The following is a 20,678-nucleotide window of genomic DNA, read 5'->3' as shown; positions in this document are numbered from 1 at the left end:
AGACTTTTTTTCGTCTAATTGCCTTTGTAGTGAGTAAAAACACACACATTGTACATTGAATTGGCTTCTTATTTATAAATAGTATGATACCACTAAGGCATTAGAGTACCTGTCTTAGATCTTTTGAGTTTAGGAGTTTCCAACTTAACTAGAATATATATTAACACAAAAAGGGTTTCTTGTGGGGAATTAAAATTAGTTTCAGGTAATACCTAAGACGAACTTGTTTCATTTGAATTTTGATACTTAGACTCTAGTTTGTTGAAGCTGCCATCTGAAAAAAAAAAATCATAGGTATTCTGATAGGACTGATCCTATTGTGATACATACATTTCTACTAATTTCCAAAATCTATATACAGAAAAAAAAGGAAATTATCTATACTAAAGTGTTTCTTAATATTTTTGTAGACCTAACACTGCTCTTAAAAAGGGAAATGATACAGAACCTTTGTGCAGATCAGAGATTGATGGCCCTACACTGAATTTTAGTTTAATTAAGGGCATTTCTGGAAACAATATGTTGTCCATATATTTTAATATCCCCTGTGTTATATCTGTTTCTTATTGGTGCTATAAAAAATTGTTACAAACTTAATGGCTTAAGATAAATTTATTACCTTAGTTCTGGTGGTCAGAAGTCCAAAATAAGTCTCACAAGACTAAACTCAAGGTATCAGCAGAGCTGGTTCTTTCTGGAGACTGATGGCAAAATCTGTTTTATCGTCTTTTTCTGTCTCTAGAGGCTGTCTATATCCCTTGGTTCCTAGCACCTTCCATCTTCAAAATGAGCAGTATAGCATAGTCTCTCAAATTCCTTCACTTCTCTGTGCCTCAGTTTCCTCATCTATAAAATAGAGATAAATCAAGGCTTCTAGAAAGATGAAATATATGCAGGTGAGACACTTAGAACAGTGCCTTGTGTGTAGTAATAAATATTTTTTATCTATTTTTAATAGGGACATTGTAGGCTGTTATATGTAGGTTCCCCAACTTAATCAATTGCTGGGTATGAGTACTTAGGTTGTAGTTTTGTGCTGTTCAATGTAGTAAACATTCTCTTATGTAATGTACAGTGACACTTCAGTAGATAAAGATGAGTTCCCAGAAATTAGTGAAATCAGGCTTGTACTGGTGTACTCTTCCATCAGTAGTCAATTACCCCATATCCTCAGTTGTGCTACAAATTAAAATACTAAATCTGATTTTTTTTTGCCAGTGCCATCTTGTAATTTGCATGTCTGTGGTATTTTTGTTGAGCGTTCTTTTTATGCTTGACAACTGTTTGCATTTCCTCACCTATAAATTTATTGCCAACTTCACAAATTTTTTAATTTGTAGGATACCAAATTATTTTTGTGGTCAACTCTTGTCAGTCTTTACGTCTTGTTTAAAAATACCTCTCCCATCCTAAAGATGAAGTTAAATGGATATTCTTTTAAACTTTCTTCTATTTAATAATTTCATTTTTGTAGTCAGGTCTTAAATTTGAGATTTTGTTGAATATTGTGATGAAGGTTTCTGATTTTTGTTTCTCAAGATGGACATTCATATCTCTGTGAAGATATAGCAAAATTTCCCTAATCTTATGGATCAAAGGAAATAATCATTATGCCACTAACAAAAAATTGGGCCAATAGATAATACTGAAGTTTTTCCTTTTCATAAAAGCCTGAAATCTTTTCAGATGCCTGGACAAAAGTGTTGGTTTGGCAAAGCAATCATGAGTTTAATACCACTGAGAACAGAATAAGACACATTGACTTGGAGTTTATTACCAATAAGCTACTTTTAAAACCTCTCAAGTTTTAGTACTGTGATCCCTCACTGCTTTTTTTCCCTCTCCATGTACTTTCCTTTTGTAATTGAGGTCAAATGAATATCCCTTCTTTATGAGCCAGAGATCTGTTCTTGGTAATTCTGACAGGACCTGATACAAGTTATCTCCCACATTTGGAAGTTTGCTTTATACCAGCCACTTTGCTTTTACGAAAGACCTACTTTAGTGCCTGTTTTCAAAGCTAACCGAAAGAAATCTGAAAAAGATTTTCACCTTGATGAGGACAGCACTGAGCATTTGTTTTGCACTGAGTGGCTGTAGAGGCAGCAGGCACCCTGAGCTGTGAGAGTGGCAGCACCACGCTCCTTCCCCTGGAACCACTCAGCATCTGGCCATAGCTTTGAACCATGTCTGTGCTTCACCTTGATTTATTTTGTGCACCTGTTAGCAAGATGTGTCCTAAGGTAATTGCTTCTTAGTTTTACACCATTTCAACTTAACAAAAGGTTTCATAGGAATGCTCTACTTCCAGATAGTGGGGAAACCTGTACTGCACAGAGTGCTTGTGTAGTAAATACCATGGATGGTAGTGGAGAGGTATGAAAATCAGTAATGGGAAGAAGTCCTTCTGGGTAACTTAAGACATTTTAAAATGTGGTCACCCTATCCTTTCAAGTTCTTAAACCTTAACTAGGCAATGAACATATGATGGAAAGGAAAATGTGAGGAAGTCATGAGTTTGAGCTTGATCATTATTATATTTTTCGTTTTCTGTGTCTGTCACACAAATAACAGCTCAGTTTTGTCTTAAACACCCACCCACAGGCTCCTAGCTGAGCTCATATTGGCTACATTCCCCTAGAAGGCTAATGAAGACAAGTGCTTAATTCTGCAATTTCTGAGTGTGCAGTCAGAATGGCCATCATCAAAAAGTCAATAATAAATGCTGGAGATGATGTAGAAAAAAGGGAACCCTCCTACACTATTGGTGGGAATGTAGACTGGTGCAGCCACTATGGAGAATAGTATGGAGGATCTTCAAAAAATTAGAAAGTTACCATATGATCCAGCAATCCTACTCCTGGGCATATATTCAGAAGAAATTAATTCAAAAAGATATACAAACCCCAATGTTCATAGCAGCACTGCTAACAATAACTAAGACATGGAAGCAACTTCAATGTCCATCCACAAATGACTGGATAAAGAATTATTCCATTTAAACAGTAGAATACTACTCTGCCATTAAAAAGAATGAATGCCATTTGCAGCAATATGGTTGGGTCTAGAGATAATCATACTAAATGAAGTAAATCAGACAACGACAAATATCACGGTATCACTTAGATGTAGAATCTAAAAAAAACCAGTACAAATGAACTTCTCTATAAACAGAAATCAACTCAGACACAGAAAACAAACATGGTTACCAAAGAAGAAAATAGGGTGAGGGATAAATTTGGAGCTTGGGATTAACAGATGCATACTGCTATACATAAAATAGATAAACAGCAAGGTCCTACTATATAGCATAGGGAACTATATTCAATATCTTGTAATAACCTATAATGGAAAAGAATCTGAAAGAGATATATATATATATATCTATATATATATATCTATATATATATATCTATATATATATCTATATATATATATCTATATATATATATCTATATATATATATCTATATATATATATCTATATATATATATAACTGAATCACTTTGCTGTACACCAGAAACTAACAACATTGTAAATCAACTTTATTTCAACTTTTTTTAAAAAGCCTGAGAGCAAGAGAATACAAGACATTCAGAAAAATACACAATTCTTTTATACACCTGTGCTACTAACTATAAGCAGGAATTGAACCTGTATAGTCAGTTAGTGATGCCTACCTTACCTGCCTAATTCCCTTCCCTCCCAAATCTGTTTTAGGAATAAGTACATCTTACATCAGCAATAATAGAATTTATCTAGTTTAAAGTTTGTTGATTATAAAATAAATACTTTGATATCCTAAAGAAAACCATTTCTGACATGCAGTCATTGTATTAACTTTTATGGAAAGTTCGGGGATATAAACTGCTTCCACGGATCTTTTTTAACAGTGGATTGTGCAGCAGCAAGGTCAAAAGAAACAGGTCCCTGAGTAAAAAAAAAATTTTCTGAGTGTGTATTTTAATAGATAAAGCTGAATGGCTATCTTACATTATATATTACAATACACTTTGTTTTATTAAACTAATATGGAAATTGGGTATCAAGATAAAGATAATAATCTCTAATATAAAGTTGAATATGAATAGTATGTGTTCTTGTATGTAACCTATATGATACACAGACCCTATTAAATGAATTTGTACCTTTGAATATTCACAAAAGGAGGAGAGCAGTTTTAACAACTTAACGCTCCAGTAGTTGATTTGCTATAGTCAAGGAAGTAGTAGCAGGTGCTGATATCTCATTAATAATCCTTCACAGATTGATCCTTCTTCTGAATGTAGTATCTCCTGTGAATGTGCTGCACTTTTCAGATACATGACAATCATTAGCATATCTGCTAATAGAGAATAAGAAGGGGGGATTTAGAGTTATTGGGTTTTTGGTGGGATTTTATGGGTGTGTTCTAAGAATTTATATTACATTAAAAGACTTCGGCAAGCAATCATACATGTCCACCTGGAAAAGTACAAAAATATGAAGTCATATTCATTTGGAGTAGCTATTTTATATAAACAAAATAAATAAATAATGCAAAGAATTTCAGCCAATTTGAAAATACTTTAAAATACTCTTTGTCCTTGCCTTTTAGAAAACTTCAAATGTGAATATTTTCAGTGTCCTAGAACATCCTACTAACTCTACTTTTCAAGTGAAGGTTGAAATCTACCCTTTTCCTTAAATTTAAGTATTGTGGGGTGGGTGTTGACCTGAGAGCAGGACAAGAACAATTTTTATTTAAAACTGCTCTTGTAATTCTATGACTGCATACAGAATTTTCACTCTTTCTAGTTTTACTGAGAAGTACTTGACATACATTACTATTTAAGCTTAAGGCACACAGCATCATGATGGTTTGATTTATGTATATTGTGAAATGATTACCACCTTAGAGTCAGCTAAAATCCATCTCATATTGATACAATAAAAATAAAAAGAAAGAAGGAAAGAAAAATGTTTTTTCTCCTTGTGATAAGAAATTCTTAGGATTTACTCTCTTAGCAACTAACCTGTATACGCTCCAGCAGTGTTAGCTATGGCCATCATGTGGTAAATTACATTCCTAGTGCTTATTTACCTTTGGACTACCTTCCTCCAGTTCCCCCTCGCCCATCCTCCACCTCTATAAACTACAAGTCTGATCTCTTTTTCTATGAGTTTTTTGTTTGTTTTTGTGTTTTAAGATTCTATATATAAGTGAACCACAATTTCTTTATCCAATAATCCATCAATGGACACAAGTTGTTTCCATGTCTTGGCTATTGTAAATAATGCTGCTATGAACATGGGGTGCAGATATCTTTTTGAGTCTGTTCTTTTTTCCTTTAGATGTATTCCCAGAAGTGGAATTGCTGGATCATACTTAGTTCTATTTTTATTATTTGAAGATCCTCCATACTGTTTTCCATAGAGGCTGCACCAATTTACAATCCCACCAACGGTGCACATGGGTTCTATTTTCTCCACATCCACATCAGCATTTTTTTAATCTCTTGTTTTTTTGATGACAGCCATTCTAACAGTTGCAAGGTGTTAGCTCATTGTGGTTTTAATTTGTATTTCCCTAATGACTATTTCATGTACCTGTTGGCCTTTTTGTACATCTTCTTTGGAAAAATTTCTATTTGGGTTCTTTGCCCATTTTTTAATTGGGTTATTTGTGGGTTTTTGCTATTGAGTTCTCTGAGTTCTTTATATATTTAGGGTATTGACCCCCTTACCAGATATATGGTTTGCAAATATTCATTCCATAGGTTGTTTTTTCACTTTATTGATGGTTTCTTCTGCTGTGCAGGTTTTTAGTTTAATGTAATCTCACTTGTTTATTTTTTTGTTGCCTGTGCTTTAGACATCAATCCAAAAAAATCCCTGCAAAGACCCATTTCAAGAAGCTTTATTCCTATGTTTTCTTCTAAGAGTTTCATGGTTTCAGGTCTTACATTTCAATTTAAGTCTTTCCTCCATTTTGAGTTAATCTTTGTAAGTGGTGTAAGATATGTGCCCAGTTTCATTCTTTTACATATGAATATCCAATTATCCCAGCACTATCTACTAAAGAGATTGTCTTTTCTTCATTGAGTATTATTGGCTCTTTTGTCAAATATTAGTTGACTATATGCTTGTATTTATTTCTGGGCTCTTGATTCTGTTCCTTTGGTCTATTTGTCTGTTTTTATGCCAGCACCATACTGTTTTGATGACTATAGCTTTATAGTATAGCTTAAAATCAAGAAATGTGTGCCTCCTGCTTTGTTCTTCTTTCTCACTTCTTTGACTATTCAGGGTCTTCTGTGGTTCCATATAAATTTTAGGAGTGTTTTTTTTTCTACTTCTATAAAAAAAAATGTCATTTGAATCTTGATAGGGATTGCATTGTATCCATAGATGGCTTTTGGTAATACTGACATTTTAATAATATTAATTCCTCTAACTCATGAACACAGGATACTTTTCCATTTATTTGTGTCTTCTTTGATTTCTTTCATCAGTTCTTATAGTTTTCAGAGTAGAGATCTTTTTACTTCCTTAGTTGAATATATTCCTAGTATTTTATTGTTTTGGGTGCTATTGTAAATGGGATCAATTTATTTCTTTTTCAGAAAATTCGTTGTTAGTGTATAGAAAGGATATTGATTTTTGTATGTTAATTTTGTATCCTGCAACTGTACTGAATTCATTGATTAGATTTAAGTTTTTTGGTTGCATCTTTAGGATTTTCTATATATGAAATCATGTCATCTGCAAATAGACAATTTTACTTCTTCCTAATTATTTGTGGGGCAGTTTTTTTTTTAATTGAAGTATAGTTGACTTACATTCTAATTCTGATTGCTTTCATATCTTTTTTCTTGCCTGATTTCTCTAACTAGGACTTCCAGGACTATGCTGAATAGGAGTGGTGAGAGCGAGCACCCTTGTCCTGTTCCTGGTCATAGAGGAAAAGGAAAATCTTTCAACTTTGCACCATTGAGTATGATGTTAGCTGTAGGCTTGTCATATATGGCCTTTATTATGTTGAGGCATATTCCTTCTATGCCTAATTTGTTAAGATTTTTTTTTATCATGAATGGATGTTGAAATTTTGTCAGATGTTTTTTCTGTGTCAATTGAGATGATCATATCATTCTCTTCTTTCACTCTATTAATGCGATGGATCACATCAGTTGTCTTGCATATGTTGAATCATCCTTGCATCCCTGGGATAAATCCCACTTGATCATGGTGAATGATCTTTTTAATACGCTGCTGGATTTGGTTTGCTAGTATTTTATTGAGAGTTTTTGTATCAATATAATGCTGGCCCTAAACAATGAGTTTGGAAGTGTTCCCTCCTGTTAGATTTTTTGCAAGAGTTTGAGAAGGATTGGTGTAAATTCTTTAAATGTTTGGTAAAATTTACTAGTAAAGTCACCTGGTCTTTGCCTTTCCTTTGTTGGGAAATTTTTGATTACTGATTCAGTCTCCTTACTAGTAATTGGTCTTTTCAGATTTTCTATTTCTTCCTGATTCAGTCTTGGTAGGTTGTGTGTTTCTAAGAATTTTCCATTTCTTCTAGGCTGTCCATTTTGTTGGCATCTGGTTATTTATAGTAGCCTCTTAATGATCCTTTGCATTTTCATACTATCAGTTGTAATGTCTCCTTTTTCATTTATAATTTTGTTGATTTGGGTCTTTTCTCTTTCTCCCTTGGTTAGTGTAGCTAAAGGTTTGTCAATAATGTTTATCTTTTTAAAGAACCAACTCTTAGTTTAACTTTTTTTTTTTTTTTTTTACTGTTGTTCTGTTCTCTATTTCATTTATTTCTGCTCTAATCTTTATTATTTCCTTTCCTCTGCTATCTTTGGACTCAGTTTGTTTTTCTTTTTCTAGTTCCTTAAGGTGTAGAGTTAGGTTGTTTATTTGGGATCTTCCTTGCTTCTTAATGTAGGCATTTATCCCCTCTTAGAACTGCTTTTGCTGCAGCCTATAAGTTCTAGTGTTTCCACTTTTGTTTGTCTCAGACTTTTTAATTTCCCCTTTAATTTCTTCTTTGATCTTTTGGATGTTCAGGAGAGTGTTTAATTTCCATGTATTCATGAGTTTTCTAGTTTTCTTTTTGTTGCTAATTTCTATTTTCATGCCATTCTGGTCAGAGAAGATATGTGATATGATTTCTGTCTTCTTGAATTTGCTAAGCCTTATTTTGTGGTCTAATATATGATCTATCCTAGAAAATGTTTCATGTGTGCTTGAGAAGTATGTGTAATCTACTGTTGTTGTATAAAAAATTCTGTATATGTCTGTTAGATCCATTTTATCTATTGTTTCTTTAAATCGTATATTTTCTTATTCTGAATGATCTATCCATTGTTGAGAGTGGGGTATTAAAGTCCAACTATTATTGTATCATTGTTTATTTCTCCTGTTAGCTCTGTTAGTTTTTATGTTGTATATTTAGGTGCTCTGATGTTGGGCACAGAAGTAGGTTCTAGGGCCAGGAAACTCCTCATTTGAGGACCCGAATCAGGCAGATCTGCACCCTGCCACATTCTCTAGTCAGAGTACACCGTAGACTTGGTTCTGCAGATAAGCAGAGCTGCTGGTTGGGATTATTACCTGGGCACTGCAGGGATAAACTTGGTCTACCAAGATCTGTGGCTTGTTGTTGCAAGTCCTTTCCTCTTCTCCATCACAGTCAGATTCCCAGTGGTTGAGCCCCACAAATTGTCCTGCAATCCCCATGGGAGCAAGATCAGAGTTGGGGGTCCCACAAAGCAGCCCCAGTGCTAGAGGGGCTGTTGTCATCACCCTGGATTTTTCCCCACTGCAGGAACTGGAAGTTCAAGAGAGACCTCTCTGCATGGCCCTGTGGTGCTTCAGCTTCATCCCCATGTTCTAGGATTCTCTCTCTGATGTCTCATTCTCAGATAGTTAGTCGTTCTTCTTATAAGCAGGGGCAAGGTTAGGAATGACCTATTTTGCCATCTTGGTGACATCATTCCTTACTTTTAAAAAATAAAACCACACACTCAACCTTTTATCCTTATTCAGAAGTCCTACATTTTAGCTTCTTAAAGGAAAAAGTAATGTCACTGAAACTAATATTAAGTGACCTTTCATAGTAACCTTTTTCCTTATCATGATATTTCAATGTCTACTATAAGGATCAAGCTCATTGGTATCTGCCAGCTCCTACCTATCGCCTGATGCCCTTATTGGATACTGAATATAACACCCTAATATAATATTCTGAAGTGGTTGTTGTGGTATGTTAAGCTAATATTTTTAGAGCTCCAAGGCCACTTTTGATATCTCAAAGCTCTTAGCCATTTTGAGGAGCAGTAGGAAAGAATTAAGTGAGAAAAGAAATGAGGAGCAGATATCCAGGGGAAAAATCTAGGTGAGAATGGGCATTGAGAAATTTGAGAATGAGATTAGTAAGCCAAGGAAGATACATATTACATTCAGGATCCATGCCACCACTTAACAAGGCCTTTTTGGTATTTCAGTAACTGAATACCTTTGGATAGACCCCAAGATAGACTCACTTTAAAATGAATTCATCTTTCTAGCAAATAACGTAACAATGAAGTTCCCTTTATACCTTCTCACTCCTCTATTCTGTTTAGCTTACATGGATATCTGATTCCTCTGCACCAGGAAAACTTCCGGAGCAGTAGAAGCTTACCTCTGATGTGCTGAAAGGGATAAGAGTTTGTATCTTTTGCAGAGGGAATGCTGGAGCTCTCTTGCAGTTTGCTACAGAGTAGCCACACGATGAAAAATCCAGTTTTATTCTTAAATTCCAGTTGTTCTCCACAGAAAGCCATGCTCAGTAACTTTCTAGCACCAGAGCATTCCACCTAATAGGAGAGGGTTTTTAAGTTATACTTCTGTCTCTCTTATATTATTATAGGTAAATATGATATCCATCTATCTACAGGTTGTTATGTAACCGAGGGCAGAGGAAGACTCTAAACGTTTGCTTTCTCGTCTTCTAGAATGTAAGCATCATGGGAGCAAGCACACAACTTTCTCACTGCGTATCCCTAGCACCTAGAAGAGGGCCTGGTATCAATTTGAGGGAGGGAGTGATGGAGAGAGAGGGGGCCCTGGATTTAAATTTAGACTTGTAATATTGTGTTTCTACCACTCAAAAATTCAAAAAGGATCTAGCAGAAGAGTAAACCCCTAACACAAAACAAGCTCAGTATGTGGACCTCATATTAAGGCACGAGAGGGCCAAATTATATATTTTAAACTTTAAATACTGAAGTTTGGGTGAGTGAAGTGCCTGAATTAATAAAATAGATCTAGGAATGTTCATTTTTTTTTTCAAAATCATGAAGCCTACTATAAGTTACTTCCACATAATTTGCAATGGCCTCCCTTGTGCTTACTAATGTTTTCTAAACTGTTGATAATTTCTCCTTCTATTACTTATTAGTCTAACTAAAAGTATAAGTATTTGTCTTCAGTAGCAAATATGTACTCCCCATTCAGCATATGTATTCCAAGAAAAGTGGACTAGAATGGTCCTATTTTGCTATTTTGACCTGAAATAAGTGAGAGTAAGGAGGAGAAATGAGAAGAACTTAGACATTGTGAGTACATGTTCATTTTCACAGATGAATTAAATCTATGATGGAAATCACTATCATCCCTTCCAACAGTTTCTAATTTAAAATGGTATAATTATTATGAAGTAAGTGTTGACCATTTGCTCTGTTCTTGCTTGGTACTGTCCTAGGTGTTGGACCCAGGTCTATTTCAGACAGACATACTTCTCTTCCTGGTGGCATTTACATTTTTAGACAGACACTGGTGAGAACACTCAGTCAGGCTGACCTGAAAATAAAGGATTGAATAAAACAGACTTGCAGCCATGACACCTTGTTCAGCCAGCCAAAAGGAGGAATGTGCCACATTGAAGAGTCATGCCTCTGGTCGCACAAACCCGTGAATATATTCAAAGCCATTTAATTGTACACTCTATGTGGTTTAATTTTATGGTATATTAATTATATCTCAAAAGTTTTTTTTTTTAAAGACAAAGCTGGGGTATGAAAAAGCTCTTAATTGAAAAAAATACTTTTTAAAAAAGTCATGCCTCTTGGGTTTTTTTTCCCCATAAATTATTCAATTTGATCATGCCATCATTTTCTGTCACCTCCTTGAAACTTTCTCTCTCATTCTTGCCTCCAAGTCTTCCTTTCCTCATACTTGTGTGGTGTCACATCTCTAAAATAGTCATGACATTATCCATCTCACAGAGTTGACAAGATGATTATGAGAGTGTTTGGCACACAATGACCTGAACTGGGTAAATATCTTGGAATGCCCTCCACTCCACAAAGCTGGGCTGGGGTTAAGAGACGTTCTTATAGGCAGATTTCCCAGTCAACTATTGTGGAAAGGTCATCTGTTAACTTACAACACTGAGAACCTAGATGCTGTATATGGGTGCTGGCAAGAGGGCTCTGCATTTTGTTTCATATTCTCAGCCACATCTTTGGCTATTGACTCTGGGATTCCAGGTTAAGTCTTTTGGGGCCCTTGTTAGATTGTTTTGATTCTCCTGGGGTTGTAGTGATTTCCTACAGACTGAAAACCTGAAAGCCTTCACAAGAGATAAACCAGGATGAAATGGACCTTTTGAACAATTCCTGAACTTTAGCAGACTTTCCAGGTTTTGAACAGAAAGTCTGAAAATAACTCCCACCTTTTTTTTTAAACAATTTGTTTACTGATTGATTTTTACTGGTTCCTCTTTGACTCCTGAAAAAAAAATTCCAAAATCAAAATGCAAAGCAATCGCTAAAGTAACCCAAAGAAAAATCCTGCAATAAATTTCTTTTAAAAAGCTGGTGAATGTTTAGAATAATTTCTCCTAATGTGTCAAGTTAACTATTATTACCAACTTGTTCCTATGCAGCAACAAGCCAGCAGTTTAATTCTCAAACACAAGAAGCAAATATTTTTAGGATAAAGACTCTAGTTAGAAGATTGCAAATCATAGAAGAGTCCTTAGACCTTGACAGAAATTTTCCTGAGAGGCTTCACATTTCATGCTCATTGAAAGGACTCTTGTAATAAGTGGCCAACTAAATTATAGAAGAATTATTTTAAAAAGCAGTGTGACTGTTAGAGTGCTCTGATTTGTAGCATCAAAGATGCTAGTGATGCTAAAATAAATACAACTGTACTGAAGTCTGGCAGAATAGCTACACATACCAACCAGTGAACAGAAAATTCCAGTAAGGGGTGGAAGGTAGACTGACTTAACTATAAAATTATACCTTGACTTTAATATCCCTTGTTTTTCCCCTTTATTTTAAATAAGCAATCACCCTAGATTAATACTTCATATGTAGATTTATTGCATATTTTAAATCATCGTAGCCTTACTGACATGTTCCCTAAAGATGAATACAAAGGTGAGTACATGAGATCTTTGTAAAGAGCTATCTGTAGTTGAACTGGTATATAAGAAATTAAATGACCAGTTTTTATGAGAATAATTATTTCATTGATATTAGCCGCAATTAATTCATATCACCACTTAGGTCTTCTGATGCCTCCTTGCTTTATTTGAAGCAGAGGATGGCAAACTTTGCCTGTAAAGGACCACATAGTGCATATTTTAGGCTTTTGTGGACCATATGATTTCTGTCTTAACTACCAGCTCTGCCACTGTAGCAGGAAAGCAGCCATAGATGAACGAGGGTGGCTGTGTTCCAATAAAATTCTTTACTGACACTGAAATTTGAATTTCATATGCTTTTCACAAGTCATAAAATATTCTTTTGCAGATATTTTTTCAACCATTTTAAAGTGTTTACATTTTTAACCTATTCTTTGCTTTTGAGTCACAGAAAACCAGGCAGCTGGTCATATAAAAACAGACAGATTTGGCCCAAAGGCTGTAGTTTGCCAATCCCTGTTCTACAGGATTAGGTGTGTGGATAAACCTTCCCTCCAAAAGAATAGTTTGGGATCTTTCCCTTACATTATCAATGTGGCACATCTTCTTGTACCACCGTACACTACTACCTTCCAGGGCCAATGTTTGGAAAATCATGAGATTTCTGCGTCCCTCCTTCTCACTTCCTAAGATTCCCCTTCCCCTTCCCCGGTTCCCCTACAACTGCCCAGGGTCTCCTCCATGGCCCTCCACTGGGGACTACACACATCTGTGCTTTAAACCCGTGTTCTTAACCTGATGCCAGAGGCCCCATGAATTTAATGCAAAACTGTGTGTGTGTGTGTTTTAACCGTTTTGGGGGAAATGGTCCATAAGTGGAACATATTCTCAAATAATTTTATGACTAAAAGTTGGTTTAACACTACTGTTCGAATTCTTTTCTGCAGCATTTTTCAAAACCACAGGTCCTGTTTCCTATCTTTCAGAATCGTATCTAAGTAGTATTTGCAGGCATGTTAAATAAGATGTAGGGGGTAGGATATATATAGCTCAGTGGTAGAGTGTGTGTCTAGCTTGAACAACGTCCTGGGTTCAATCCCCAGTACTTCATTAAAAATAAATTAATAAATTTAGGGGAGGTGAGTATAGCTCAGTGCTAAGCATGCACAAGGTCCTGGGTTCAATCCCCAGTGCCCCCGTTGAAAGGAAAAAACAACAACAATAAAAAAATTAATTACCTCCCCCCACCAAAAAATATCATCAGAGTAGTCACAGGGGGCTTCCATGACATCTGTGGATGGAAGAAAGGCAGTCTCCTTGCAGAAGAAAGTATTTTTACTCAATTGTATTTGTTAAATAGAAAGAAAAAAAAAAAAGCAAGAATCTCATGGTGTCTTCTGTGGTGGAATTTAATTATTGTGTTAAAAATAATGATATATTCCCAACTGCCCCCCCTTCCAAGGTGAGATAGGTAAACTAGGGAAAATACTTTGCCCTCCTTCCCCATCCTTTTAATACATGTGCACTGTAACAGTGTCATTAAAATGACGCCCACAGAGTTGGAATTACTGGTAGGCTGGAGGTCTCATGGTACCCCTTAGAATGTTCATGTAGAATCTTAGACGTGTCCTACCCTTCTGTGATCTCTCCCTTCTTTTACTTACCTCCTCTATTTCTTACCTACTTCTTTCTGCGTTCACTTATCATCTACCTACTAATTTACATTTTTCACCTAAAAAGAAATGTATGAGTTAGACTTCCTGCCGTAAGCCTCCTGTCTCTACCCCGTCACACCTCTTACCTCTCACAGTATTGTCATTGCTAGTTCATTTTCCTGTCTTCCTATGACAAGCTCCTAGGCTGCAGGGACTGTATCTTGTTCAGTTTGAGCCTCAGTGCCCAGCACACACACAACTGGTTCTGACTACCACTTGATACATATATGAATAAAATCTCAACCAGTTACCTATTCAAGCACCAGACACATCCACATGCTCCCAGAGCCTGAAGACCATTTCCATATAAACTTTTAGGTTTATTCTTTGTAATGCCCTTACCTGCCTTTGGCCAAAAAATTCAACTCACTTCACAAACCAGACACTTCCAAACCTAGACAGATGCAGTTCATGTAGGTATATGACATCTTGTAAAATTCCAAATACTATCTCTAATATATCATAACAGTGTATCTGTACCACACAGTGTTACTGTATCATAGCAACAAAGGAAGCACTAGTCTGATTATTTATTGACTCCATATCAATAATTCATAGCTCATTTGCTTCTACCTACAGAATCCATTGTTCATCATCTATAAACATGAGATAGACTCCCAAAAAGCTATAAAGAAATCCACTCTTCAGAAAACAAATTGGGAAGAAGGACAAATTGCTTGAATTTATAATATTTTTAACTAGAGGGCTAAAAGCTCTCTGATTTATTTTCACCTCCTGATGGCAATTCTAAAGCACCGAAACAATATTTTAAATGCTCTAATAAATAGTAAAGTTTAGGGATTACATTATCCAGTCTCTCACTCATTCTCAGCCCTCTTCTTTCTTTAATTTTTCCTGTATTTAAATTCTTTGAGTGAGGAGGCTGATAACTGCATGGATTCTGAAGGGAGATATGAACTGGAACCACTAGAAACCAGGGTATAGCCTGTGAATGGAATTGCTGACTGGAATGCTCAGGGAGGAAGTTCCCAGGAAGATATCAGCTCTGACAATGATTGCAGTGTCTACTAGGTGGGTCATTTCTATTTGTCTACGCATCTGACTGTTGCCTGCTTTCCCCCACCAGAATGTAAGCTCCATTAGAGCGTAACTGTTTTGTTCTCCACCGTAGCTTTATCAACTAGAACGGGCCCAGGTAGAGCAGATGCTTAGTAAATATTTGATGAATGAATGATTACTGGGGAGATAGTGTCTCCAGTACATAATTAACCCAATTTCACCTTTTCCTTCCTATTCTCCATGGATTGTATTAAATTGGCTTCAAGATCCTCAGGGATCATGGCTAAAGATTTCTTAATGGGTTATACTCACAACTTAGCAACTATACGGAGCAGTTTCTCAAACATTTTGATGGTGATTCTTAATAAGATAAAACTTTTACATTAGCATAAAGTATACACAGCCACCCACACACATAACTGAAATTAAAGTTTCACAAAATAATACTATGTGTTTTCTAATCCTTTTTCTTTTTTTATTATGACAATTATTATTGTTTTGCTGGTCCAAGACCACCACTACTTTCATGTACAACCCACTAATAGATGGGAACCTATAGTTTGAACAGCACAGGCATAGAGCATGCTCAGTCCTGCCCAGCTGTTCCTGATCAGCAGTCAGAAGAGCCCTGCTCGAGGCAGCAGGTAGTAGCAAAAAAGACCACCGTCTTTCTAAGCTGAAAGAAATGAGTTCCAATTCTCCTCCCACCACAAGGTGGAACTAGGGCAAATAACTTCTCAGCCTCGGTTTCCTGGATAAGGAAATTGAGGAAAGGAAAAGGTTCCTTATCTGGAAAAATAAGATAATATCCTTGTGGGGCTTTTGTGAGGGCTACATAAGACAGGCTATAGCATGCTTTCTCAACCTTGCCATGACTGACATTTGGGGTCAGATAATTCTTTGTTGTGGGCCATTCTGTGCATCATAGGATCTTAAATAACATCCCTTGCCTCTACCCACTAGACACCAGTAACACCCCCTCCTGCAATGACAACCAAAAATATTTCCAGATACTGTCAATTCTTCCCTGGGGAGCAAACCACCCCTGGTGAGGATCACTGGTGTTATATTAAGTGTCTGCCACACTCCCTGGCCACCATTATTCCCTAATGCTTCTTGCGTTGAAGAGACTGGTTTAGTTTATGGGAGAGGACATACATGGAACACAACATGACGCTGTGTGTCCATCATTGTAAGTGAGGACATAGCACTGTGGTAGCAGGAAGACAGGCATGGACTTTTCCTTGGACACTGTGCAGTAATACATGACTTGTACAAAAATCCTAGTAAGCAAAAAGAAGAGAAAACTATGCCATACAGCAAATAAAATGTAGGTTTCTCTTTATAATTCCTTTTTTAACTGTAAAGAGCAGTAACCTAAGATGGTATCATTACCATCACAGTTAATATCTTTTATTGTGCATTTGTATCCTTTATTGAGAAACAGAACACCTAGGACTGTATGACACAAGGGGAAAGCAAAAGTGTTAGTATTTTTTCCATGATCTTTCATCCTTTTTTGTAGAATATTAGTTGCAAATACTTTTTATCGACAGACTTTTAAGTTAAACTGTAGGTTAAGTAATAGAAACTTTTATTTAGGCATAGGAAATTTAAGAGTAAATTATACAGCTGTATGCCCACAATGCCCACAATGGTATGTGTGTTTCTTTTATAATATATGCTGAAAATGTGAATTTGAGCTCACAATAAAACAAAGATTCTATGAAAAGATGTCATAATTATTAAAATAAAGTTGGAAACCTTCTGGGGAAAAAAAGCATTTAATGTAAAAAAAAAAAAAAACAACACACACACACACACACACACACACACACACACACACACAAAAACCACATCAGCAATCTTATAAGTAGAGAGCTGGTAGAATGTTATATGAAGTTAGTTACTTCAATAGGGAAATAGAGACCTACAATGAAGTAACAAATACCAACAGTACATTGTATACAACGTCCAGATCTCAGATAAGCACATGTGCAGATTAAATACCACCAAGAGAACTAGGAAATTTCCACTCCCTGCAACATATATCTGTACAAACCACATGGGGCTTGGTAAACCATGGGTAAGCTTACAATTCCCAGAGTGACTGAACAGGAAGTGCATTGTTTACAAGTGAATTGCGTTCCCCTGTTTCTACTGATCTTCGAGAGGCACAGGCGGGTCGCAGCGGCAGGAAGTGTTGGTTAGATGCTGTGGTAGCCAGCCTCCAAGATGGCCCCCAATGACCCTGCCTCCTGGCATTCACGACTTAGGGAGTTCTCTTCCAAACTGTACCAGCCTTGGTCTGTGTGACCAAAAGCATATAGTAGAAAAGATGGTATGTCTCCTCCAAGATTAGACTACAAAAGATTGCAGCCTCTGTCTGGTGTTCTCCAACCACCCTTCCACCCCCGCCCCAGATCACTTGCTCTCTGGTGAGCAGTCCTATGGAGAGGCCCTCCTGGCCAAGAACTGAAGCTTCTAGCCAACAGCCAGTGAGAAACTGAGGGCTGACAGCAACCTCCTGAGTGAGCTTAGAAGCAGATTCTCTGGACAGTGGAGCCTGGGGATGACTGCAGCTCCAGCTAACAGCCTTACAGCAACCTTCTAGAGAGACTCACCGAACCACTCTGCTAAGCCACTCCCAGATCCTGGACTCTCAGAAACTAGTGTGAGGTAATAAATGTTTGCTGTTTTAAGCTGCTAAATTTTGGAGTAATTTGTTATGCAGCAATAGATAACTAATACAAATGTCTTCCTTATCTTTCACAGAGAAAACTCTCAGAAAACTGGATGAAGCTGGTTTTGCTAATCTGACAGACCACCAGTATGGGAAAAAATAAACCCAGGAAAGAAAATCAAGCAAGATTAATTTTATAAATACGGATGGCACTGATATGCTGCTAACTAAAGAAGACGCAGCTGTGCATATACCAATGGAGAAAAGTCTGAAAGGATGCATGCCAAAATATTAACAATGGTTATGTCTGAGCATTGCTGTTTCAGTAATTATTTGAATTTTTGGCTAATCTAGATTTCTGATCCTTCTACAATTAAAATGTACAGTTTCTGTAATTTTAAAAACAGGGAGAAACTTAGGCATGCAACTATGCTGCATATTCTTTTCTTATCTTCTCTCCTTGAAGAACAAGATGCCAGTTTGATGTCCAGGTGGCATATGGACAGTTGCATTGAGCCCCAGTATATACCCCTGTCAGATGCACAGATGGGAGCAGCTATGGAAACCTGTGGCCCAGAGGAATGAGCAGTGATCCCAGAGTTAGTCTTAGTTCTACCCCTACTTCCTCAGGGCTTTGGACAAGTCCCTTAACTGCCACCTCTTAATATTTTTGGAAGCAAATTGAAAATAAACCATCATAAGTAAGCAAAATCAGTTAACTTCCCCGAGTCTTATTTCCCTTTATTTACTAAATGAGAAAATAATACCTGTTCTTCCTATTTTGCAGGGTGGCTTTAGGAATCAAGTGAAAGAATAGGAAAATATTTCTAAACACATCAACATCATCACTTCAGAATAACAAATATGCACATTATAAAACAACATGGGAAAATGTTTCCAAAGTGAAAAAATAAAACATCACATCCTTGCACATACACACTGATGACAGTGATGTAAGACAGGTATTGGGGTTGAACAGTGATATTTTTGCAGTACTTTTTTGAGATATAATCTATACAATAAAATGCCTAAATCTTAAGTGTACAGTTCAATGGCTTTCTTCACAGGTATACAACTACAGGACCATCACCCAGATCAAGACACAGAACGTTTCCTTCTTCCCAACGAGTTCATTCATAGCTGTTTCCAGTCAATCCTCACCTCCCACACACCAGAGGTAATCTGACCTTCATTTTCATAATAAAGTTAATGTTTAAAAGTTGTTCAAAAAATCCATTCAAGGATATTTGACATAGAACTCACAGTCCTGGGTTCATGCCTGTTATCTGCCGTTTCCTAACTGTGGCCTATCGCAAAGTCAAAAAGGCTTTTTGTGCCTCCCATTTATCATCTGTTTAATGAGAATAATTCTCCCTCAGCCTTCAAGGCTGTGGGAAAAATAAAAGCATCACAAGTGAGTGCCTGATACAGTCCCTGCTCACAAAGGCACTTTACAAACATCTGTTGCTTGTGTATTTTTCCTGTAGTGATTAGTGCTCCAGGGGCTGGAAGTTCTGGGTTTGGATCTCTGCCATCTCCCAGACCAGCTGAGCCATCTTGATCAACTTTTTACTCTATATCTTCCTCAATTTCATCTTCTGTAGATTAAATACTTTATGGCTTTCAGAATATATACCATACAGAGAAAGACATAAGAACCCCCATGCAAAAAAGATTTTGAAAGCTGGGGCTAGGGCACTATTCCGGACACTGGGAGAGCTTCTCAGGTCACTGTTTTAAACTCTTTTGGAAACAGGCACAGAGGACCTGGGACACGGTGGATTAGTGATGGAAGTAAGATCAGCTTTGTGTCACTTCCACCAGGTTTGACCTTCACACCAGCAGACATTTCTCCTTGTGGCCATATAATTTAAAAAGAACAATGAACTGACCATACTTCAATTTAAAATGTTTTTAAATTTTTAAAAAGAACAGTGAAAGCATAAAATATGGAAACCACTGTCAAATTTTTTTTCACTAACAATTTTTTTTTTAAGAAAGGACTACTTTGTCTTAGAGACTACATAATTACTTTTTGTTATCTTGTCATCACATACTTCTAAGCCAACTTAGTGTCATCTATATCCATGACAACAGCTTCCAGTGCCGACTTCTGCCTTCACCATGGGAACATGGAAGAACATAAGCATAACTGAGAGAAAAATCCCCAGAAACCCGGATTTAATTCAAAGTAAAAAAGATAAGCTTGGCAAAAGCAATAGCTATTATAGTAGAAACACCTTGACAGCAAAAGCAAAGTGGAAACTGAATAATAACAGTAGATTATTAAAGGCAAACAGTAGAAGTTGAGCTCAGAATCACTTCTAACAGCACTGTTTTATTTTTCAATTCCAAAGGTAATTCTTATTTATTCTAAAAAAAAAAAAAATGAAAAGAAATGCCAAAGTTGCAAAAAATTCACTATGTAAATATTTTGATATATATTCTTCAATCTTTTTCACACATACTTTTATAAAAATCTTAGAATCAGTCATTAGATACAAACTCAGCTGTGCAAGAATTATACCTTTTTAAACTCTTGTGTATAATTGACCTTAATATTTTTTTCAAGACCTCTTCCATCTAGGAGTAGAAATTAACTCTCAGTTGATTAAATGTCCCTCTTTTTTCTCTGCCCAGAGTTGAGGGAAAGGAAGAGAAGGTTGGCATCTGGTCTGAGCTCATTGTTCTCTGTCTCCACTGGCTACTTCATCTTTGAATCTTAAAAATATTTTTCTCTTCCCCTGAGATAATGGCTACCACATACTGAATGGGAGAGAGCAAATGGTTCTAGGAAATGTGGGGGACCATTTCTTAATATCTCAAAAACGTAACTGTATTTTCTTTAGCT

Source organism: Camelus bactrianus, chromosome 7 (genome assembly GCF_048773025.1).
Source record: "Camelus bactrianus isolate YW-2024 breed Bactrian camel chromosome 7, ASM4877302v1, whole genome shotgun sequence".
In the NCBI taxonomy this organism is placed as follows: Eukaryota; Metazoa; Chordata; class Mammalia; order Artiodactyla; family Camelidae; genus Camelus; species Camelus bactrianus.
The sequence above is the reverse complement of the archived record's forward strand: the minus strand, read 5'-3'. Positions refer to the sequence as shown.